Source organism: Pteropus medius, unplaced genomic scaffold (assembly GCF_902729225.1).
Source record: "Pteropus medius unplaced genomic scaffold, Ma_sr-lr_union100, whole genome shotgun sequence".
Taxonomy (NCBI): domain Eukaryota; kingdom Metazoa; phylum Chordata; class Mammalia; order Chiroptera; family Pteropodidae; genus Pteropus; species Pteropus medius.
The window spans coordinates 8728675-8738428 of record NW_024346667.1 but is presented as its reverse complement, the minus strand read 5'-3'; positions in this window follow the sequence as shown (position 1 = coordinate 8738428).

Below are 9754 nucleotides of genomic sequence, written 5' to 3'. Positions count from 1 at the left end.
TTCACTTTTTAAAAATGACTTTTTCTCTTTTATTTCTCCTAGATTCCAACTGGCCTTGGACTCTCTTGCTTCTTTTCTTTCCTTATCTTTCTACATACTGCACAACCATACCCTTAATCATTCAGCCCTTAAGTGAGCTTAAACAGTCTTAGGAGCAAAGCCTTAGGTCTGTTGACCTTAAAACAGTTTCCATCAAAATAAAAATAACATCTTGCAGCTCCATACCCATGAAGGCTGAAGACCTTCAAGGTCTTCAGAACGATGCCATCACTGACATTAGGACCTGATGCAATCATCGACTGCCTCCTACCCTAGCCTTGACCAATTAGTAGAGTCCATGACCCCAACTCCCTCAGCAACTAATGACTTTCCCTCTCTATAACCTATCTGCTAGAGGCCATCAAGAAGCCAGGCATTTGAGTTCAAGCTCACCTGTGTCTCTGGTCTTGGCACCATTTCCTTAAATAAACCTCTGCTTTCTTTGCTGCAAACTCCTATCCATGCTTCTTTTAGTTTTGATGCATGCAGGCAAAACAAACCCCTTGAGTTCGATAACATGTTTATTTCTGGTCTCTCTACTCTGTTCTTTTTCTTTGTGAGAATTTAAATATTATAAGCATGCTTATAATATTTAAAAAATATGTGCTTATGAAAATAAAAAAAAAAACTACAGTGTTCTCTTCTGTATGTAAAAGGCCTAGTTAGTAGTTACAATGGTAACAAAAAGTCTATGGGTGTAAGTAGTAAGTAGTAACTCTCTTTGGGAGGCTGCTGAGATATTAGAAAACCTATCCATCATACGAAAGCCACAGAAGACTAAATCAAATTATAATATTCTCTCACCTCATGTGTTCTTTCTTCTCTCAAGTCCATTCTCAGCCTTGTTCCTTCCTCAATGTAGGAAGGGACCCCAGGACCATTCCTTCAATGACCTTAGTATTCTGTGGAGATGTTAATGAATGAATAGGCTCAATGTGTATACAGGCAGTGTTGGTGCTCTGCTCAGGTCCCTTTCAATCCCTTGCTTCTATTTTGGGGTCATTCCTAGCTTTCTGGCTTTAGCTTTCAACAGCCAATGTCAGAAACTTCTTTGTCCAAAAGAATCTAGGAATTTACACCCTTCTGGAATAGACTTTAAGGCACAGATAAAGAGTATAGGATTATAAAAACCCACTTCTCTCATTTTGGATCAGAGATAACTTTAGGCAAAGCTTAGCCTTCAGGGTCCCCCTTTGAATTTGGCTGGAACACATGTGGCTTCCTCTTTGTTCTTCTCTTATTCACTTTCTCCTTACTGATATCCCCTAGAGGTATACATCACTTTCCTTAAATACTTGTCAGGGTCTGCTTCTGGCATGCCACCTAAGGTAGTGTGCTATCTATTTTAGAATTATTTATATTTTAGTATAATTACTAAAGACACAGTGCTTTAGCTCAAAGGACTTATTCTCTAATGATGGAATACTATGCACATGTGAGGCAGGGATATGTGTGAACATGTGCCTATAAAGACTGCCCTTAAACTTTGTAGGTGACTATCTGATTGACTATGCATAAGGCAAAGGTTAGCTATAGATATGAACTAAATTGTGTCTTTAACTCCAAGTTGCTGTTTTTCTCATCTATAAAATGGGGAAAATCTCTTAATAACTTCTTCATGAGGCTTTTGTGAAATCCAAGTAAGATAAAATTACATAGAGCTTAGTCTGTGCTTAACACATAATAACCATTCACTAACATTTGCTAATCTCTTGCTAAGCAAATTGTATATGGCTAAAATTTAACAACTTTAAACCAAACAAATGGATTTAAATTATAGCTTACCATTTTATTAATGCGTGACTTTGAGTAAATACTTTACCTTTTCTAAATGCCACAGTTATCATTGTATATAAAATGAAAGTTCTCAAATCTGGAAAATTCAGTTTGGAATAGACCAGTGGTTAGAATAATAAGTAGCAGATTTGTAACAAAATACAAATTAACTTTGTTTAAAAATGGAGGTCTTGAAATTAATGATTCACAAAATATAGTGTGGGCGCCAGGCCCGGCTGGCTGAAACCAAGGTCTGGCTGTGATCCAGGCTCCTGGCTAGGAATAGGACCCTGGATTTAGAATGTTACATTAGTGTAGTAGGGTGCTTGTGTCTAAAATATGTAAACATACTTCAGCTTATTGTATCACACGTGTGACTGAATGCCACTACTGTACTCTGCAATGTGTGGAGCCATGCGGCCCCCTGGAGCGCAAGAAGGGGAGAACAGAAAGGGGAGCAGAAGTGCATGCAATACCACGTGCCCTGCACAACAGACTATGCTCCCTCCAATAGAGCTGCACTTCTAGAAACAGAAGTGCGCTCCGCGCAATAAAGTTAGTACCTGCCATTTCATTCTCATGTCTGCCTCTTGTGCATTCTTCCAACTGGGCATTTCATCACCGAACCTTTCCTTCTTGATCAGCTCAGTGCTGACATTTGGTGTAGCTGACAGGATCAGCTCACCCTCGCACATTAATGATAAATCTTAATGTATATTTTACATTACCACTTGATAAAGTCAATAACTACTAGTTAGATATCAGATGCATTGAATTTGCCTTTATTCTGTTTATGTCCTAGGGAGACTGGTTAGCTTTATTAATAAAGACATTAATGAGACTAAGTTCATCCATCTGATCTCAGTGTAGGTCAGTGAGCTTTGCTCTGATCATAACCCTTGCCAGTCATTATGTGGATTTGTAATGCTTAAAATGAGAACACTAATGATACTGGTCAGTATGAATACACCGATACAAATCCCAAAAGGGCATTTATATGTGTGTATGTATATATGTACATACACACACACACACACACACACATATATATACATATACATATATATGTATATGTATATATATATAACATAATACATCGAAGTAGGTCCAAAGGATCCAAGAAGGATTCAGTAAGGATGGGGATTTTAGTATAACTATGAAATTCACTATAAATTCATGACAATAACTAAAGAAGATACTCAAAGTGCACATATAGCTTTACATGAGTAGATTCGTTTTCTGGAAGGAAGGACAGCATGATTTCATCTTCTCTCTCTAAATTTTAATTTTACATTTATAAAAGAGTAGTCATACTTTTAATCATATATTAAATCACATTATTTGTTAAAGAGAAAATATTGGGGTTCTTTTTAAAAAAAGCATAATATTCAGCTAAGTGATTTTATTATTTTTATGACTTTCATTAGGAAACCCTCAAATATGTATTCACTGTAAGAACAGGGAAAATATATTTTGTCCTAGGATAGCAAATCACAGAGATAATCAAAGCTGACTTGAGAGTTGCCAAGAGTAGCTGAGAATGCGCTATGTAAGGTCTTGGTGCCTAAACAGGTAGAGACTAAAAGTATTCAAAGGAACATTCCAGCTCCACAATTCTCTATCTCATGATTCTGCAATTTCTCACAAACAAGGACTACCATGTTTCAAGTGGCATGAATTAGGCCACTTTTCTATAAATAATTTCATATTTTCCACCTGCCTCTTCCTAATTAAATTCATTCTCAATCTTGAGCATTGGCCTCCTCTACAGTTCCTTCACATAGAATTTACAACTTTTCCTATGTCATGAAACCGTATCCCTTATCAAACCAAAATGATCCATTTGCTAGTAACTAGGACTATTTTTAGAAATATTCCATCCTCTACTTTGTCTAGTATACTTTTTCGGTGTTCAACTTTACTTGTGAGATATTATGGGAAATCTGAAATTTTATGCTCCTAAATGCAACTAGTAGGGACAAGATCATAGACCATTAGAGAACAGGTTTATTGGTCTTTTAAACTTTAAAAAATTATTATACACAAGATAGACTGAGAAAAATGATCAGAGAAATGAGAAAAATTGATTGATGCTGCTCTTGATCAGGCCACGAAGCCCAAAATGGAGCAAATATGACAGATGAAGTAAAGGGATTGACAGTTCACATGCTGCAGAATTCCTCTTGCACTTTTCTTCACTGGGTAAGTAAATGACACTGTTGTAAATGACTAAATCTCATGGGAGAATATTCCACTGATTCTCACCTTAAAATACCTGCATTTTTAGATGGCTACTCTTATGCTAGGTGTAGCCACAGCCTTGAGAGAGACCATTTTGAAAGATAAAGCCATTGGCTTTCTCCTAGATTTTCCCTTTCCTAAAACAAGTATACTATAGAGTAGAAACAAGTTGGCCCAAGCAGCTTTGCCAATGCTCTGGACAGTATTGTGAAAAATGAGAAACTAATAGAATATAGAAAGAAAATAAATGTTCTGGGTTTCTTATTTTTATTATATATTTTTTCTTCTTTCTAGATTAAAGTTTTTTTTAGAATTTTAATTTAGAGATAGAAATGTACTTTCTTAGTTTAGGGGTATTTCACTGGACATAGCAGCAACCATAATTGCCAAGTAGCTGGAAGAAATGGTTTCTCAAATAGAAGGGAATGTTATTAATTCCCAAGATAGAAGTGTGGTAAATTCAATGGAATTAGTTTGCAAATTTGACTTAGTAATGAATCACTAAGAGGAAAAAAAGGGCCAGAAATTTCCCTTAAATCAACGGCTAGCACTGGATACTTGAAATGCCATGAAACTTTTCACAGAAAATTTTAAGCAGATAATGGAAATAATATTCTTCGATTGTAATGTAGAATTTGACAAAAAGAGCTACAACTAATGAATCTTGAAAATATAGACTTAGAATACAAATCCATAAAAAACTCCTTATAAAAATTGGGAAATAAAGACCTTTTGTGTTTTGACTGAAGAACTTAAATTTTAAGGGGGAAGAATCCATGGATCTTAGTTAATAGCCCATATTTTCCCCGATGAAATTCTATTTCTCATCTGGAGTGCCTAGCCAGGAAAGGGGAATCACACTTTCATGAGAAAGAAAATAGAGGTAAATTTAGAGCAGGACAAGAACCAAGAGAAAAATAGACAGGGGATGCATTTTTAACTCTAAATCAATAGAGCTCCATAGAGAGTAGAGCTACAAGAGTGAGGGAAAAAGTCTACCAATGCCTATTTTGGGGTACTTAGTACCTAAACTTATACAGTATAATGATGATCAAGATAACTTTTAGTGAAATAAAAATGTTAAAATATATACTTAAATGTAAAATAACACTTAGAAAGGAATATAATTTGCTGTTTTGTGTTATAAAAATTAAATACCTCATGAACTTAGCTGGAAAACTAAGACATACAAATATGTGCATGTATTTACAAAGTTGTAAAACTAAGACATACAAATATATGCATACATTTACATATATCATCTCTCCCACTTTTAATCAATTAAATATTTGGTTTCCCCACCTTCTATCTACTTTCCTTCTTTATTACTATTACTGAACAAAATTTAATATCATCATCTGGCATTGAGGACTCTGTTCCTATAATATCTTCTTTGTAGAGTCTAAAGAAAAATGTAGCCTCTGTCCTCATGGTAGATGAATAAATATGCCACAGTAATTTCTCCTGTGAGTAATCTTATTGCTGATGACAGCTAAGAGTTCCTGCTTATATTAGCTTGTTAGAAATATATATGTTATTGTCATTCAATTAAATAAAAGGAGTCATTGTAGAGAAGATGAAATTGAAGTTGCACTGTGTAGCAAGAAGGGAAGCTAGCTAGACGGGAAATTCCATATCCTAGGAAAGCATGGCTTTAGCAGAAGCATAGTGAAAGCAGTACCCAAAGGTGTTCTACACAGATTTGGAGCACGAAGTAAAGCTCAAGTACTCTCAGGCAATGCAGAGATCACTGCTAATTTCTACTCTTAAAGCATTTTTTGACAAGGGATAATTTAGTTTCAAAGGCTCAGGGAACACTTTTCCCTTGGTCCCTTGCACATTTAGCAGTTTGGCATTGCCATTTGTGCGCTAGATAAATTGTAAAATTTAAAGTTCCTTTTATATTTGACTGTTTTATATGTGGTCACTAAAGTAAATATTTAATAAGCAATCACAGGTCAGTTATAGGTGCTGCCTCTTTTTAATACAGATGTAGTTGTGAGCAGCTTTGTGAGAAGAACAAAACAGATGCAGAAGCTTTCAAGATGAGTTTTATTGCTTCATTACAGTTTTTATGGTGTTTTCCTCCAAAACTATTGACTGAATGAAATAAAAGGAGAAGCTGCCTTCAAAGAAGGATATAGTCACTCCCATTCCCCAAGAATCTTCTTTAAGTTGTCTAGTTCTTCTTCTTTTTTCATTTTTCTTCAAAGGCTAAAGTCTCTTGCTTTTTATATGTATTGTTCGATGTCTGTTAGTTGAACTACATTAAACTAAGGGGCTATTTTGATCTGAATTAAAACAACAAAAAGAGACAAGTGAAATTTCTGGATTTTTAACACTCATGCCCAACCTCTTTTACTAATAACAAAGGATGACATTTTTTTCTTGAACTCGTTTGTATGTTTTTTCCTTAGGCTCTTGCCCTTTATTCCCCATAACTAACCACATTGACTGTAGCTTATTTACTGTGGTCAGTTACTGAGTGATTTGGATTTTCTCTACATTTTTATGCCAGTGGAGTCTATTTTTTCTTATTAAAAGATATTCTGGACAATTTTACTTTCAGTAACACCACACATACATCATTTTGTTATTTATTCCACTTCACAAGTGGACAATGATAAATTAATTGCTATCAAAATTCTGTAGTAGGATGTCCATGATCTTGATTTTGCAATTAGCACTTCATATTGCCTGTCTGAAAGGTGGACTCTGTCACTTTCTCTTGGCTTCTGCACTATCTGCTTATGTTTTTTCTTCATTTTCATGTTCTTTCTCATTAAGTTCAGTTCCTCCCTTCATTGTAAAACCCTAAAGCCTCACAGACTAAGGATCAACCAGACCTCTATGACTGTGTCATTCTCCCACCCTGAACTACACACACAGGTATAAATAATAGATAGATAGATAGATAGATAGATAGATAGATAGATAGATAGATAGATAGAGATAAGACAGACAGATAGAGACAGACATATAGATACAGATGTAGATTTATACATACAAAATACTAAAGAGTAGTACATAAGTATAGATTTTTTGCATATCTATCATATATCCATCTATCTAACAACATCTACCTCTATTTTTCAGAAAAATTCAAATATTAGTGTAGTCATCATTTACCTCTAGACAAAAGAAAACTTTTCTTTCTGTAGGGAGGACATAGAAAATCCAAAACCAACCTTTTAAAACTTGACCTTTCAAACACCCATCTAGATGAGTACTCCAATGCTTTGACTCTTGTTGCTCTGTAAGTTGACACTGAGTAGTAATTCTTATATGTGTGAAGGGACAGTAACAACTTAATATTTGTGTGCAAGTGTCTATCTGGATAGTGTCATGATGCTGAGAAGGAGGGCAAGACAGCAATTCTCTGTCATTTTTGCCAGGGAGAGAGTCATGGTGACCAAGACCTTCCCACCAATGACTGAAACCAATTCCCTGCTTCCTTGGGCATGGATTACCCTCAGGCCAGAAATCATTGTTCTCTAAATACATAATTTATAAAAAAGATTAGGCCAGCCCCAAAGTCTCCTTTTTTCAACTATAGCATTGCATTTCTCTGTCCTTTGTGGCAGTGAATCAACTTGCACGAGTGTTTCATGCCACTAATATGTATGACATACTACCTGGTCCCTTTACTCCACTAATAAACAAGATTAGGCAGGCACAGAAATGCTTTCTGATGAGAACACAGGTACTTGTGAACTTATTAACACAAAAAATGACCGACCTTTGATATGAGGCTAGGATTTTAAGTTTCTTCAGATAGAGCCTGGTCCTTACCAGGATTTTCTGCAAGTCTGTCATACCTCATAATGACAGTTTCTAGTGTGTCAGGAGTGGCTTTCAATATATTCGTTTATTTAATCCTCACACTATACCTTGAAACAGGCACTATAATTCTATTTTTCAGAAGAGAAAAGGCACAAAGAGACTAAATAATTTCCCCCAAAGTCATAGAGAAAGTAAACAGGAAAGCTGGGATTTGAATTCAGGCATTCTGGCTCCAGAACTTGCCCTTAACTACTCAGGGACTGAGCATATTGGGGGCAGGATAATTCTGGGAACTTGTATTCTCTCACCATGTCTTTTGGTTATCTGAAATAGGAATGGGCTTTCAACACGGCTCTTTGAAGCTGTGAGGACATCCCATGAATAACAGTGGATGCTGGTTCCAACACACTAAAGGCAATATTATTAGCCAGAGGTTTGAATTTTTCCCTGGGTTGCTGGGATATATACCACATGGTCTAAGGGAGATGAATGCATGATCATGGGAAATCCTGAGAATACTCTTCCCATGTGTGCATACCTTATCAAAGTACAGACAGTCATGGTTGAAAATTGAGGTGAGATTATTTGAAGAGAGTGGGACAATCTTACTTAATGGAAACTATATCCAAAGGGTTGTGTGCTTAAGGTGTAACTAGCTTCTGGAAAGTTTTATAACATATTTTGTGGAACATACTAAAACATATCAACATTTTGAGAAAATAATTAAATATGTATAAATATGAATAATTATTATGATTTTTTCAAAAAATACTAGGAGAAATAGAATAATACCTAACTTTTGCAAATGAATTTCTTATTATCACACCTAATCTTATTTATAGACGAGGAAGCTGGACCTTATAGAGATGAAGTAACTTCCTCAAGATCGAATGTAATAAGGACAGAACTGGATTTGAAATAAAATTTGCCTGATACCACAGTGCTTGATTATTTTGTGTAGGTGTGTGTGTGTGTGTGTGTGTGTGTGTGTGTGTGTGGTGTGCCTGTGTGTGTTTGTGTGTATGCATGTACTTAGTAGTGGGAAGAGTGTGTGCATAGAACAAAAAACTATAAAATGGTTTTCCTCTTATAGTTTCAGTAAAAGTTCAGTTGAATCATTTCTATACATACATATTAGAAGTCATTCAGTTAACAAATGTTAATGAGAATATGTGGAAGATACTGCTTAAAACATTACAGGATATAAAGAGATAGACCCTTTGAGTTATAAAGACCCTCACCACCCTTATGTCAGCTGGTAGTTGGAAACGTGTGACTCAGTATCTTTACCCCACCTATTTACTTCTTGTTTAATACTTCTTTCCTGCTCGTTCTTTGAATGTCAGCTCATTTAATTCCATCAACATAATTATTTTTCCTCCAAGTACAAGTGATAGTTGGCCTATATCAAATAAGAAAGATGAAGGAAACATTAAAAAGTAACGAAAAAGTACAGTTACTGATGATACGGGAACAGTGGGAGTGGAATGGGGCTTGAGGGGTGTGATAATTTTCAACATACTGTCACCTTGTTCCCAACCTCATTTTATCTGGGTGACTGAAAATATATTGCTACTGAATCATTTTTTAAAAACAGACATTAATATCTACTATATACAATGAACTAGGAAAATTGCTATTACTAGGACTAATGGTGAAAATAATAATTACCACTGTGGCTAAACAGAACTTGACATAGGAAGAAGAGATTACTGAGTCTCCAGTGGGATGGGAGTATTGCTATAAAATATTTTTTTTCCCCAGGGTAGGAGGAATTTCTGTTGATTCTCATTATGATATGGCTATGAGGTTTAGGTCTTACTCTGTGGCCATAGAGAATAATGGAGTTGGAACTAAAATTTTTCCATATTAACTTTGTGCATACACCATAAGAATCACATACTAAACACCTTCT